Here is a 16,475-nt window from a genome sequence, read left to right as displayed (position 1 = left end):
TGATTTTCACAAGAGTTTGAATTACAAATTTTCTCCCCCTTTCTACCCTCCCCCCCACTCCAAGATGGCGTATATTCTGGTTGCCCTGGTCCCCAGTCAGCCCTCCCTTCTGACACCTCACTCCCCTCCCATCCCCTTTTCCCTTCCTTTCTTGTAGGGCAAGATAAATTTCTACACCCCATTGCCTGTGTATCTTATTTTCTAGTTGCATGTCAAAACTTTTTTTTTGGTTTTTGAACATCTGTTTTTAAAACTTTGAGTTCCAAATTCTCTCCGCTCTTCCCTTCCCACCCACCCTCCCTAAGAAGTCAAGTAATTCAACATAGGCCACATGTGTATCATTATGTATAACCCTTCCACAATACTCATGTTGTGAAAGACTAACTATATTTTGCTCCTTCCCAACCCATCCTCCTTTATTGAATTTTCTCCCTTGACCCTGTCCCCTTTGCAAAGTGTTTGCTTTTGATTACCTCCACCCCCATCTGCCCTCCCCTCCATCATCCCCCCCCCCTTTATTTATCTTCTTCCCTCTTCTTTCCTGTGGGGTAAGACACCCAATTGAGTATGTATGGTATTCCCCCTCAGGTCAAATTTGATGAGAGCAAGATTCACTCATTCCCCCCTCACCTGCCCTCTCCCCTCCTCCCACAGAACTGCTTCCTCTTGCCACCTTTATTTGAGATAATCCACCCCATTCTATCTCTCCCTATCTCCCTCTCTCAATATATTCCTCTCTCATCCTTTAATTTGATTTTATTTCTTTTAGATATCTTCCTTCATCTTCAACTCACCCTGTGTCCTCTCTCTCTCTCTCTCTCTCTTTCTCTCTCTCTCTCTCTCTCTCTCTCTCTCTCTCTCTCTATATATATATATATATATACACACACACATACATACATACACATTCACTTATATATAGGTGTATATATATATATATATATATATATATATATATATATATACATAAACATATATATATATGCATATTCCCTTCAGCTACCCTAATACTGAGGTCTCATGAATCATACACATCATCTTTCCGTGTAGGAATGTAAACAGAACAGTTCGACTTTAGTAAGTCCCTTGCAATTTCTTTTTCTTGTTCTTTTTCTTGATTACCTTTTCATGCTTCTCTTGATTCTTGTGTTTGAAAGTCAAATTTTCTATTCAGCTCTGGTCTTTTCACTGAGAAAGCTTGAAAGTCCTCTATTTTATTGAAAATCCATATTTTGCCTTGGAGCATGATACTCAGTTTTGCTGGGTAGGTGATTCTAGGTTTTAATCCTAGCTCCATTGACTTCTGGAATATCATATTCCAAGCCCTTCGATCTCTTAATGTAGAAGCTGCCAGATCTAGGGTTATTCTGATTATGTTTCCACAATACTCAAATTGTTTCTTTCTGGCTGCTTGCATTATTTTCTCCTTGATCTGGGCACTCTGGAATTTGGCGACAATATTCCTAGGAGATTTCTTTTGGAGATCTATTTGAGAAGGTGATCGATGGATTCTTTCAATTTCTATTTTGCCCTGTGGCTCTAGAATATCAGGGCAGTTCTACCTGATAATTTCTTGAAAGATGATATCTAGGCTTTTTTTTGATCATGGCTTTCAGGTAGTCCAATAATTTTTAAATTATCTCTCCTGGATCTATTTTCCAGGTCAGTGATTTTTCCAAGGAGATATTTCACATTGTCTTCCATTTTTTCATTCCTTTGGTTCTGTTTTATAATATCTTGATTTCTTATAAAGTCACTGGCTTCCACTTGCTCCAATCTAATTTTTAAAGTAGTATTTTCTTCACTGGTCTTTTGGACCTCCTTTTCCATTTGGCTAATTCTGCCTTTCAAGGTATTCTTCTCCTCATTGGCTTTTTGGAGCTCTTTTGCCATTTGAGTTAGTCTATTTTTTAAGGTGTTGTTTTCTTCAGTGTATTTTTCAGTATATTTTTGGGTCTCCTTTAGCAAGTCATTGACTTGTTTTTCACGGTTTTCTCACATCCTTCTCATTTCTCTTCCCAATTTTTCCTCTACTTATCTAACTTGCTTTTCCAAATCCTTTTTGAGCTCTTCCATGGCCTGGGGCCAGTTCATGTTTTTCTTGGAGGCTTTTGGTGCAGGCTCTTGCACTTTGTTGACTTCTTTAGGCTGTATGTTTTGGTCTTCTTTGTCACCAAAGAAAGAATCCAAAGTCTGAGACTGAATCTGGATGTGTTTTCGCTGCCTGGCCATATTCCCAACCAACTTGACCCTTGAGCTTTTTGTCGGGGTATGACTGCTTGTAGACTAAAGAGTTCTCTGTTCCACGTTTGGGGGGGATGCACCAGCTCTGCCACACCAGCACTCCTCCTTCCCCTAGAACCACCAACCTGGACTGGCCTTAGATCTTCAGCAGGCTGTGCACTCCTGCTCTGATCCACCACTTAATTCCTCCCACCAGGTGGGCCTGGGCCTGGAAGCAACTGCAGCTGTAGCTGCCCCACCTCTGCTGCCCTGGGGGGGGGGGTGGCCGAACTGAACTCCTTCCACTCCTGAAGCTTTACCCGCTAACCTTCTCTGCTGTCTTCGGTGTTTGTGGGTTGAAAAATCTGGTAGCTGCCGCAGCTCACTGATTCAGGGTGCTAGGGCCCGCTCCGCCTGGCTCCTGGTCTGGTCACTCCATGCCACTCACACTGGCCTCTGCTCCACTCCCAGCTCCCAGCTCTGTGTGGGATAGACCTCACCCAGAGACCATCCAGGCTGTCTTGGGCTGGATCCCTGCTTCCCTCTGCTGTTTTGTGGGTTCTACAGTTGTAGAATTGGCTCAGAGCTATTTTTTATAGGTTTTTGGAGGGACTCAGTGGGGAGTTCAGGCTAGTCCCTGCTTTCCAGCTGCCATCTTGGCTCTGCCCCTCTTGATAAAGGTTTTTAACTGAGTTTTCTTCCTCTTGAAATCTTCAGTAATTTCAGTCTTTTTTTTTTACTTCCTGTTGCTCACTTTATGACTCCTCTCCTTTGATGAGAGCTCCCTCAGAAACACTACCTTGAAGCTGTTTCAGCCAAATTCCATGATGGGGAATTTACTTTTCACTCAACTCAGTGCCTGACTCAAGTGATTTCTGGGGCAGTGGTAGGGGCGGGGTAGGGGAGTAGAACTGTCCTTAGATGTATGTCCTTCTCATCTGAACAGGGGCAGCCTTACATACATGATGACACCCTGCCTCTGTTTCTCTATTCTTTAGTTTTCTGGTTGAGCTCTGCAGCAGCTATCTATAAGTCTTTTCGTGTTTTCCTAAATTCTCCATATTCATCATTTCTTACTATTCCCTTATGTTTATGGACCATGATATCCCCAAGCAATGGGTAGCTACTTTGTTCCTAATATTTTGCTACTAGAAAGAGCTGCAATGAATTTTTGGTATGTCTCCATACACATTTCTGTTTGTATTTTGTCTCTTTTGGATATATGCCTAGCAGTGGGATTTCTAGGGAAAAAAATCACTATTTTAAAATTTTAATTCCAAATTTTATCCCAGGATGGTTGGCTGAATTCAATTTCACCAACATGGTATGTGTACTTGTCTTCCTACATAGCCTTTTAGGCGTTGCTTATTTCCATATTTTGCCATTTTTACCAAAATGTTGGATTTGATGTAAACCTCAAAAGTGTTTTGATTTATAAGATCCTTGCAATCTTCAATATGGTTGCTAATAACACACAATTTTTCTTCCTTTTATTACCTTTGGTACCATTCTTTGTTGCTCAATTGTTTTAGTTGTATCCAATTCTTTGTAACACCATTTGGGATTTTGTTAGCAAAAATTTACCACTTCCTTCTCCAACTTATTTTATAGTTGAGTATCCTGAGGCAAAGAGGGATAAATGATTTGCTCAAGGTCACATAGCTAGTAAGTGCTGGAGGCCAGATTTGAATTTAGGAAGATGAATCTAGTACCACCTATCTGCCCCATTATTTGTTTTACCCCTCCTAATTTTTCAGATAAAGAAAATGAGGCTCAGAGATGAAAAAAATGATTCATTCGATATCACCCAGATAGTAAATGACAGCACAAAGCTTGAACCTATGTCTTCTGACTCCAAATCCAGTTGTTTCCTATATAAATTGTTCATAACCCAAGCCTGAAATTTCACAATGAGAGAATCTCTCTTATGGGTTAAATACTATCTTTTCTAGGATAACTCCATTTAAAATGCAAATACCTCTGGAAACCATATCCAGTTCCTAAAATGAACCACTCATCTTGAAGCCCTCTGTACAAGTTCAAGGGGAAGAAAGAAATAGCTGAAATTAATCTTTAATAACATTATAGTGGAAATCTTGACAGAGTACCTAAATGATTATCTAGAGCATCTTAAGAATATATCTCTATATTTTTTCTCTATCCTTGTAAATTTGTTTTTCTTAATTATCGAGTGCCATGTAACTATGGGCAAATAAACCTCCATAGAGTATTAGAAGATTGACTGCATGGTGTGGTAGAGCGTGCAGGATTTGGAATCAGAAAACCTGAATTCAAATCTTGAATCTACCACTTACCTATATGATCTTGGCCAAATTGCTTAAATCTCTCTGGGTGGGTCTCAGTTTCCTCATTTGTTGTGCCCTGATTATAAACTGATAGGACCAGATGATGTTTGTAGTTTCTTTTTGCTCTCGATACATAAATCTATAACCTCATGTATGGACTAATTTCTCAGACTATCTTCTGCAATTGAAGGCATTGTTACTTGGTGAAAGTGGGGGTGAAATGAGTAGGGGCAGAACACCAAAGACAAACTTTGCTTATTTTTAATTCTTTCCCAGGGCTATTTCTGATTCTGTTGTTGTTGTTGTTGTTCAGTTGTTTCAGTCATGTCTGACTGTTCATGAACCCATTTGGGGTTTTCTTGGCAAAGATACTAGAGCAGTTTGCCATTTTCTTTTCCAGCTTACTTTATAGATAAGGAAACTGAGGCTAACAGATCAACCAACCAGTAAGTGTCTCAGGCTAGATTTGAACTCAGGAAGATGAGTCTTCTTGACTCTAGGCCTGGCACTCTAGTCACTGTGCCACCTAGTTGCCCCTAGAGTCAGTGATCCCTGAGTCTAGGAGTCTACTGTTTCAGTGCTCTCAAACTGTCCTCTAGAGGAATCCAGCCAACCTGCAGCTCTGGGAGGTCACTGGGAGAGCAAAATGCTGGAGCAGGAACAGGCCCAGGGCAGAAGTACTCGATATGGCCTTGATCAAGCCCCAGGACGTGAGTCTGTCAGAGCACAGAGCCTGTGACCACAAGAGCAGCTAGCCCAGAGGCCTCCAACCCACAGTCTAAAAGTTCGAAACTCTCCTTCTTGAACTTCCTGGAGCCATAATGGCCAGGTAAAATGGCTCATATCCCTCCCTCAAATAAACCCAGAGAATAAATCCTCCGGAGAATCAGAGGAGCCAGAAGCGGGGCTTCAGTAGCGAGAGAAGTGGGGAAGAGAGGCCTGTGGTGGTGGAAGGAGACTAATGCAGGAAGAGAGGTGTCCCAGCAGGCCCCACCTCAGCAGAACAATGAGAGTAATTGAGCCCTAGGGGGTGGAGCTAACTAACATCAATGTCAGGACCCCAGACTTGGCTTTGCACAGCCAGGGGAAGTGGCAGACACCAACACAGACAACAGCTGAGACCACCCATGCTGTAGAAAAGTCCTGGGGAAGAAGAGAACCCCCAGAAGTCAGATCACCCCTCCCCCACACCTCATGAAACCAGAGGTCATAGCACATCCCAACATAGATCCCAACACAAGAAACTTGGCACAGAGTCCCCTGAGCCCAGAAGCAGAGATCCACTTCAGAAACCAGGAGGAAAAAAAAGCCAGGAAAAAGAATAGGAAGAAGCTTTCAAAGACCATAAATTCATATTATGGAGACAGGGATGATCAAAATACCAGTTCAGAAGAGGACAGCATGGACACTACCCCCACATCTGAAACCTCAAAAGGGAAAATGAACTGGTCTCCAGACCTAAAAGCGTTACTGGAAGAACTCAAGGAGGACTTTAAAAACCAAATTAGGGAGATAAAAGAAAAAATGGAAAAAAAAATTCAATGAGGAAATCAAATCTTTAAAAGGTAAAATTGGGGAACTGGTTAAGGAAAATCAGAATATAATTGGAGAAAACATCTCACTGAAAAGTAGCATCAATCAAATGGAAAAGGAGATAGAGAAGATAAAGGAAGAAAACAAAACATTAAAAATTAGAATTGGGCAAGTAGAAGCTAATGACTCTATGAGACATCAAGGATCAGTCAAACAAAATCTCAAAATGAAAAAAATAGAAGAAAACATGAAATATCTGATTGGAAAAACAACCAACCTGGAAAATAGATCCGGGAGAGCCAATCTAAGAATTATTGGTCTACCTGAAAGCTATGATGAAAAAAAGAGCCTGGGCAGTATCTTCCATGAAATCCTTAAGGAAAATTGCCCAGAGGTCCTAGAATCAGAGGGTAAAATTGTCATCAAAAGAATCCATTGATCGCTCCCTGAAAAAGATCCCAAATTGAAAAATCCAAGAAATATTATAGCCAAATTCCAGAACTACCAGGTCAAGGAGAAAATCCTGCCAGCAGGTAGAAAGAAACAATTAAAATATCTTGGAACTACAGTCAGGATCACTTAGGATCTTTCAGCTTCTACATTGACACAGGAGAAATTGGAATATGATATTCCAAAAGGCAAAGGAACTTGGGCTACAACCAAGGATCACATACCCAGCAAAATTGAGCATAATTTTCCAGGCGAGGAGATGGACATTCAATGAAATAAGGGAATCCCAGACCTTCCTGATGAAAAGGCCAGAGCTCAATTGAAAATTTGATCTCCAAATACAAAACTCAAGAGAGATATAAAAAGGTAAATGGGGGGGGAACCCCTAGTTAATCAATAAGGATAATTAATTACATCTTTGTATAGGATTATTTGGTTTTATATATGTTTTATATACATATATATGTTTATGAATATATATATATGTTATATATATGTATACATATATATGTCAATCTTGAGAACAGTATACTCATTATGACAATTGAAAGGGATATTTATAGACTGTGGATATCAGTATAAAATAACCAATATAATGATAAAAATGTAAGTAAGAGATATAGAGATGGTTCTGGGAGAAGAGGTAAGGAGGTAGTAGAAAAGGGTAAATAGTATCACATGAAGAAGCACAAAAACATATTGTAGTAGAGGGAAAGAAGGGAGGGAGAAGAGCAGTATTTGAGCTTTACTGTCATTGGATTTGGTTCAAGAAGGAAATAACATACCCTGATAAGTACAGAAATCTAACTTGTCCTACAAGCAGTAGGAAGGGAAAGGGGAAAAAAGGGAGATGGGTGGTCAGAAGGGAGGAAAGAAATAGCAAGTGGAAAATGGTAAAATAAAGGAGGGGAATCAAGAGGGAGGGTAAATGGAGGAAGGCGGTGGTCAAAAGTAAAACTTTGTTGAGGTGTGGAAGGGGAAGGGAAGAAATAAAAGCATGAACAAGGGGGAAATAGGATGGAGAAAAAGACATAGAAAATAATCATAACTGTGAATGTGAATGGGATGCACTCTTCCATAAAACAGAAGCAGATAGCAGAATGGATTAAAAACCATAATCCTACAATATGCTGTTTACAAGAAACACATTTGAAACAAGGGGATACACACAGGGTAAAGGTAAAAGGCTGGAGTAGAATATATTGTGCTTCAGCTAAATTAAAAAAAACAGGGGTAGCAATCCTAATCTCAGACAAAGCAAAAGCAAAGATAGATCTAATTAAAAGAGATAAAGAAGGACACTACATCTTGCTAAAAGGCACCATAAACAATGAAGCAATATCATTGTTTAACATATAGGCACCAAGTGATATGGCATGCAAATTCTTAGAAGAGAGGTTAAGGGAGTTGCAGGAAGAAATAGGCAGCAAAACTATAATAATGGGAGACCTCAACCTCTCCCTCTCTGAACTTGATAAATCTAACCTCAAAATAAACAAAAAAGAAGTTAAGGAGGGGAACAGATTTTAGAAAAGGCAGATGTGATAGACCTATAGAGAAAACTGAATGGGGATAAAAAGGAATATACTTTTTTTCTCAGTGGTATGTGGCACATACAAACTGTCCTCTAGCATCTTCAAGCATCTCATACATCACAAGATTCCTTGATAGATGCAAGCATCGTGGGGTGGAGCCAAGATGGTGGAATGAAAGCAGGAACTCTCTTGGGCTCTCCCTCCAACCCCTCCAACTACCTATAAAAATGACTCTAAAAAATTCTAGAGGAGCAGAACCCACAAAAAGACAGAGTGAAACAAATTTCCAGCCCAAGACAACCTGGAAGGTTGACAGGGAAGTTCTATTGCACCACTCTGAGAGAAGAGTGCAGTTTAGCTTTGGCCACACCAGCACAGAGGGGGCCAGAGCAGGCCTCAGGGGCATGGATCACTGGCAGCTGTGGTGGTTTCCAGACTTCTCAGATCACAAATACCAAAAACAACTTAGAATGTCAGTAGGACAAGTCTCTTGGACCTGGGTGAGAGAGGAGTGTGGTCCTAGTCACAGCCCAGGGGCCACAGAGGCAGTTTGGCCATCAGATGGCAGGATCGAGTGGCTCATTGGACAGATTGCTTGGTTCTTTTTGCTGACTGAGGCAAGATTCTTTGGCTTTGCTTGTGCTTTGATCTGGGTTGCAATCTTGGGTGGTTGTCCTAGCGTGAGTAGGAGCACTGGCAAGGAAGAACTTGTGGTGGCTGTGGAAAGGGAGTCCTCCTCACAGTCCCAAGGCAGAAAAGAGTGCTTGTGGTTACTCACAGACCAGAGCACAGGCCAAGAGGGGAGTAAACACCTCTCCTTGGATCATACCACCTTAGAAGACCTGAAAATTTACAGGTGACTAGAAGTAGCTCTGAAAACAGCCGTGCAAAAGCCTGAAAGATTGGGTTAGTACACCTCCACACTGGAAGCAGAGACCTACCTTAACAAAGAGATAGAAAGTCAAATAATTAGCTGGGAAAATGAGCAAACAGCAGAAAAAACTCAGACTATAGAATCTTACTTTGGTGACAAGGAAGATCAAAACATACAAACAGAAGAAGATAACAAAGTTGAAGATCCTACATCCAAAACCTCCAAGAAAAATATGAATTGGTCACAGGCCATGGAAGGGCTCAAAAATGATTTTGAAAATCAAGTAAAAGAAGTAGAGGAAAAATTGAGAAGAGAAATGAAAGTGATGCAAGAAAATCATAAAAAACGAGTCAACAGCTTACTAAAGGAGACCCAAAAATGATGAATAAAATAACACCTTAAAATAATAGAGTAACCCAAATGGCAAAAGAGGTTCAAAAAAAAACAATGAGGAAAAGAATGTCTTAAAAAGCAGAATTGGCCACATGGAAAAGGAGATCTGAAAGCTCACTAAAGAAAATAATTCCTTAACAAATAGAATGGAACAAATGGAAGCTAATGACTTTATGACAAGTCAAGAAATTATAAAACAAAACCAAAAGAATGAAAAAATACAAGACAATGTGAAATATCTCATTAGAAAAACAACTGACCTGGAAAACTGATTCAGGAGAGAGAATTTAAAAGTTATTGGACTAGCTGAAAGCCATGATCAAAAAAGAGCCTAGACATCATCTTTCATGAAATTATCAAGGAAAACTGCCCTGATAGTCTAGAACCAGAGGGGATAATAGATATTGAAAGACTCCAAGGATCACTTCCTGAAAGAGATCCTAAAAGAAAAACTCCTAGGAATATTGTAGCCAAACTCCAGAGTTCTCAGATCAAGAAGAAAATATTGCAAGCAGCTAGAGAGATACAATTCAAGTACTGTGGAAACACAAGCAGGATAACACAAGATTTAGCAGGTTCTACATTAAGTGATCGAAGGGTTTGGAATATGATATTCTGGAGGTCAAAGGAGCTAGGATTAAAACCAAGAATCACCTACCTAGCAAAACTGAGCATAATATTTTGAGGGAGGGGGAGGACCTTCAATGAAATAGAAGACTTTCAAGCTCTCTTGATGAAAAGACCAGAGCTGAATAGAAAATTTTACTTTTAAATACAAGACTCAAGAGAAGTATGAAAAAGTAAAGAGGAAAAAGAAATCATGAGGGACTAACTAAAATTGAACTGTTTTGTTTACATTCCTACATGGAAAGATGATATTTGTAACTCATGAGACTTTCCCCAGTATTAGGGTAGTTGGATGGGATACACACACACACACACACACACACACATACACACACGCACGCATGCACACACGCACGCATGCACGCATGCACACATGCACACATACATATAGACAGAGGGCACAGGGTGAGTTCAGTGTGAAGGGATGATATCTAAAAAATAAAATTATGTGGTGAGAGAGCAATGTACTGGGAGAAAAAGAAAGGAAGAAGTATAATGGGGTAAAATATCTCACATAAAAGAGGCAAGAAAAAAGCCTTTACAATGGAAGGGAAGGGGCAGAGTGAGAGGGAATGTCAGCCTTACCTTCATTGGATTTGGCTTAAGGAGGGAATTGGGTATGAAAATCTATCTTACCCTACGAAAGTAGGGGGAAAGGGATAAGGGGGGGTGATAGGAGGGAAGCCAATGGGAGGAGGGGGTAATCAGAAGCAAACACTTTTGAAAAGGAATAGGGTTAAAGGAGAAAACAGAATAAATGGGGGATGGGATAGAATGAAGGGAAATATGATCTTTTACAACATGACTATTATGGAAGTGTTTTGTATGACTACACATGTATAACTTATATTAAATTGCTTCCCTTCTTAATGGGGAGGGGGCAAAGGAGAGGACATGGAACTCAATGCTAAAAGTCCTTTTACATGTAACTGGGAAATAAGACATTTAGTATCTGGAGTATAGAAACCTATCTTTCTGTACAGGAAAATAGAAGAGGAAGGGCATAAGAGAAGGGGGGTGGTGATAGAAGAGACAGCAGATTGGGAGAATGGGTAATCAGAATGCATGGAGAGAAAATTCAGAAGTCAAAACTTGTGGAAGTTAATGTTGAAAACTAAAAATAAATAACTTAATTAAAAAAATAAATGGTGATCGAAAAGAATTTAAAAAAAAAGGCAACCACCTTAATAACTCTAGTCAAGCATCCTCTAATTACCAGCATCAGCAGAGTCATAAAAATAAAACAAAAAGCTCAATGACCATAGATGGGAAGAAGGCCATTAGGTGGCACAGTACATAGAGAGCTAGATATAGAGTCCGCCTTTTCTTTCCCTATGTTGATTATATTTAATCTATCCTAAATATAGCTTGTTTGTGTATACTTGTTGTTATGTTGTCTCCTCCATTAGATAGTGACATTTGTTTTGGATTGCTACTTACTTTATTTTTTTGTTTTTGTTTTTTTTTTAATTTAGTTTTTATTATTTAATATTTTTAGTTTTCAACATTGATTTCCACAAGATTTTGAGTTACAAATTTTCTCCTCATTTCTAACCTCCCTTCCATGCCAAGATAGCACATATTCTGATTGCCCCTTTCCCCAGTCTGCCCTCCCTTCTGTCACCCCACTCCACCCCCTCACCTCATCCCCTTTACCCTTACTTTCTTGTAGGGCAAGATTGATTTCTGTACCCCACTGCCTGTATGTCTTATTTCTCAGTTGCATACAAAAAAAACTTTTTAAAAAAAATACATTTGTTTTTAGAACTTTGAGTTTCAAATTCTCTCCCTTCTTCCCTCCCCACCCACCCTCCTTGAGAAGGCAAGCAATTGAACATAGGCCACACATGTATCATTATGCAAAACACTTCCCTAATAGTCATGCTGTGAAATACTAACTATATTTCCCTCCATCCTATCCTGTTCCCCTTTATTCAATTTTCTCCCTTGACCCTGTCCTTTTTCAAGAGTGTTTGCTTTTGACTACCTCCTTCCCCAATCTGTCCTCCCTTCTATCATCCACCCCCTCTTAACCCATTCTCCCCTACTTTCCTGTCGGGTAAGATACCCAATTGAGTGTGTTATTCGCTCCTTAAGTCCAATCCTATGAGAGCAAGATTCACTCATTCCCTTTTACCTGCCCCCTCTTCCCTTCCATTATAACTGCTTTTTCTTGCCACTTTTTTGTGAGATAATTTACCCCATTCTATCTCTCCCTTTCTCCTTCTGCTAATATATTCCTCTCTCACCCCTTAATTTTATTTTATTTTTTAGATATCATCCCTTCATATTGAACTCACCCTGTGTCTTCTGTAACACACACACACACACACACATATATATACAAAGTATGTATGTATGTATGTATATATGCATGTATGTATGCATATTCCCTTCAATTAATACTGAGAAAGGTCTCATGAGTTACAAATATCATCTTTCCACATATGAATGTAAACAAAATGGTTCAACTTTACTAAGTCCCTTATGATTTCTCTTTCCTGCTTACCTTTTCATACTTCTCTTGATTCTTGTATTTGAAAGTCCAATTTTCTACTCAGATCTGGTCTTTTCACTGAGAAAGCTTGAAAGTCCTCTATTTTAATGAAAATCCATATTTTGCCTTGGAGCATGATTCTCAGTTTTGCTAGGTTGGTGATTCTTGGTTTGAAACCTAACTCCTTTGACCTCCAGAATATCATATTCCAAGCCCTTCGATCCCTTAATGTAGAAGCTACTAGATCTTGCATTATCCTGATTGTATTTCCACGATACTCGAATTGTTTCCTTCTTGCTGCTTGTAATATTTCTCCTTGACATGGGATCTCTGGACTTTGGCTACAACATGCCTAGGAGTTTTCTTCTTATGATCTTTCTCAAGAGGTGATTGGGGGATTCTTTCAATTTCTATTTTCCCCTTTGGCTCTAGAATATCAGGGTAGTTTTCTTTGATAATTTCTTGAAAGATGATATCTAGGCTCTTTTTTTGATCATGGCTTTCAGGTAGTCCAATAATTTTTAAGTTATCTCTCCTGGATCTATTTTCTAGGTCAGTGGTTTTTCCAATAAGGCATTTCACATTATGTTCCATTTTCTCATTTCTTTGGTTCTGTTTTATAATATCTTGATTTCTCATAAAGTCACTAGCTACTACTTGCTCCAATCTAATTTTTAAGGTAATATTTTCCTCAGTGGTCTTTTGGACCTCCTTTTCCATTTGGCTGATTCTGCCTTTAAAGGCATTCTTCTCATCATTGGCTTTTTGGAGCTCATTTGCCATTTGAGTTAGTCTATTTTTTAAAGTGTTATTTTCTTCAGTATTTTTGGGTCTCCTTTAGCAAGTCATTGACTTGTTTTTCATGGTTTTCTTGCATCACCAAAGATTCCAAAGTATGAGACTGAATCTGAGTCTGTTTTTGCTGCCTGGCCATGTTCCCAGCCAACTACTTGACCCTTGAGTTTTTTGTCAGGGTATGACTGCTTGTAGAGTAGAGAGTACTTTGTCCCAAGCTTGAGGTGTTGTGCTGTTGTTTTCAGAGCTATTTCTACACAGCAAGCTCTACCCCACCAGTGCTCCTCCTCCCCAAAGTACTGCCGACCTGGACAGTGACTCAGATCTTAAGCAGGCTCTGCACTCCTGCTCGATCCATGACTTAATTCCTCCCACCAGGTGGCCAGGGACCAGAAGCAATTGCAGCTGTAGTTCTGTCCTCAGAGCTGCACACCCTCTGCTGCCCCTGTGCTGGTGGCCTAACCGTGAACTCCTTTCACCCTGTCTCTGCAACTTTTCCCACTAACCTTCTCTGTCATCTTTGGTGTTTGTGGGTTGAGAAGTCTGGTAACTGACACACCTCACTGATTCAGGGTGCTAGGGCCTGTTCTGCCGGGCTCCTGGTCTGGTTGGTCCGTGCGCAGCCCACCCTGGGCTGTGCTCCACCCCACTCCCAGCTTTGTGCGATAGACCTTACCCAGCGACCACCCAGGCTGTCCTGGGCTGGAGCCCTGCTTCCCTCAGCTACTCTTTGGGTTCTGCAGCTCTAGAATTTGATTTGTTCAGAGCCATTTTTATAGGTTTTTGGAGGGATCTGGGGGGGAGCTCATGAAAGTCCCTGCTTTCCAGCCACCATCATGGCTCTGCCCCACTCCATTCTAATTTTTAAGGTGGTATTTTTTTCAATGGTCTTTTGGATCTCCTTTTCCATTTGGCTAATTCTGTCTTCTAAGGCATTCTTCTCCTCATTGGCTTTATGGAGCTTTTTTGACATTTGGGTTAGTCTATTTTTTAAGATATTATTTTCCTCAGTTTTTTTTTGTTTTTGTTTTTGGATCTCCTTTAGTAAGTCATTGACTCGTTTTTCACTATTTTCTTGCATTACTCTTATTTCTCTTCCCTATTTTTTCTCTTACTTGCTTTTCCAAATCTTTTTTGAGCTCTTCCATGGCCTGAGACTAATTCCTGTTTTTCTTGGAGGCTTTTAATGTAGGCTGTTTGACTTTGTTGATTTCTTCTGATTCTATAGTCTGAGTCTGAGGCCTTTTACTCTGCTTGCTCATTTTCCCATCCAATTACTTTACTGTTGAGCTTTGGGTCAGGGTATGACTGCTTTCAGCGTGGAGTGCTTTGTCCCAACCTTCAGGAGCTTTGCACGGCTGTTTTCAGAGCTACCTCCATTCTGAGGTGGTATGATATTCCTTACCTGGCCTGTGCTCTGGTCTGTGAGTGCAAGCACCCCTTTCTGTCATGTTGCTACCAGGAGGATTCCCTCTCCACAGTCACCGCAAGCTCTGCCACACCAGTGTTCCTCCTCCCCCAAGAACTGCCAACCAGGACCGCAACCCAGATCCAAGGAGGGCAAAGCAAGATAACCCTGCCTCTGCACCAGCAAAGTGCTCCCTGCACTCCTGCCCTGATCTGCAGCTTGATTCTTCCCACTGTATGTGCCAGGGTCTCAGGAAGCAGCAGCTGCTGGAGCTCTCAAAGCAGCCGCAGGAGCTTCCTGTTGCTGCCACCCCACCACTTCCACCACCCCAGGGCTGGGGCCAGACTGCGCACTTCTTTCACCCAGATCCAACAGTTTTCCCATTGATCTGTTCCATTGTCTTTGGCATTTGTGGGTCAAGAAGTCTGGAAACCACCACAGCTCAGTGATTCAGTGCCCTGAGGCCTACTTTGCCCAATCTACTCTGGGCTTGGTCTGTCCTGGCTCAGGCCACCTTGGGCTGCACTCTGTCCCCAGCATGGTGCAATAGAGCATTCCCAGCGACCATCCAGGTCGTCTTGGGCTGGACACTTGTTTCCCTCTGTTATTTTGTGGGTTCTGTAGCTCTAGAATTTGTTTAGAGTCATTTTTTACCGGTGTTTGGAGGGATTTGGGGGAGAGCTTAAGGAAGTCCCTGTTTTCAAGCTGCCATCTTGACTCTGCCCCCAGATAATAACATTCTTGAGAACCAGGACCATCTTTGGCTTTTCTTTGTATCCTCTTTGCTTAGCACAATGCCTGGCACATAGTAGGCTTTGATAAATATTTATTAATTGATGGGCTGAGTTTAAATTCAGCCTTGGTAGTTTACTTACACTTCCTAGCTGTGTGACCCTGGGCAAATCATTTAACCTCTATCAGCTTCAATTTCCTCATCATAAAATGGGGATAATAAAAGAAAAAGTCTTATGTAAATGATAACTATTATTAATATTTTTATTATTTAGAATTTAAACAGATAATAATAATAAAGGGCAGCTAAGTGGTGCAACGGATAGAGTGCTGGGCCTGGAGACAGGAACACCTGAGTTAAAGTTCAGCCTCAGACACTTATTAGCCATGTGACCCTAGACAAGTCACTTAACTGTTTGCCTCAGTTTCCTCATCTGTAAAATGAGCTGGAGAGGGAAATGGCAAACCACTCTAGTATCTTTGCCCAAAAACCCCAACAGAGGTCACAAAGACTTGGACACAACTGAAAAAAATGGCCAAACTGAACTGAATAGATAATAAAGCCCTTCAAATAGTGCTGTTTGAAGATGACATTGTGATGATTGCCCCAGAATATTTCAGGGCCTCTTCAATGAGATCCATTAACCTGAAAAAGAAAATAAATGTGTTCTCTACAGTAAACTAAAAAAAAGAGAGATAATGAAAACTATTTTCTGTGTAGAGGACAAGAAGTCCACTCTATTAGCCCATCCTAATGTATATATTTTGAATAACCCTTGAAAATTGACAATGAGCCAGGTTCAGAACCAAATGTGAGGGATCAATCAACAAGCATTTATTAAGAGTCTAGTATGTGTCAGGCATTGTGTTAGGCTCTAGGAATGCAGAGATAAAAATGAGACACCTTGAACTTGCATTCTATCAAGTAAGTCAACCATATTCTTTTCTCAGTACAATCAAGTGATTTACATTTGTCTCGTAATTGCGTCAATGTATGTGTGTGCCTATAAGGAGCTGAACTTTTAAAAGAATGACCTTTGAGAGTTCACTTGTCTGAGAAATAAATTTGCCTCTGAGAAAAGTACTTGCTTAGTCGTCAGGG

The sequence above is a fragment of the Trichosurus vulpecula genome, chromosome 9, assembly GCF_011100635.1.
Source record: "Trichosurus vulpecula isolate mTriVul1 chromosome 9, mTriVul1.pri, whole genome shotgun sequence".
Classification (NCBI taxonomy): Eukaryota; Metazoa; Chordata; class Mammalia; order Diprotodontia; family Phalangeridae; genus Trichosurus; species Trichosurus vulpecula.
This window is presented reverse-complemented; position numbering follows the sequence as displayed.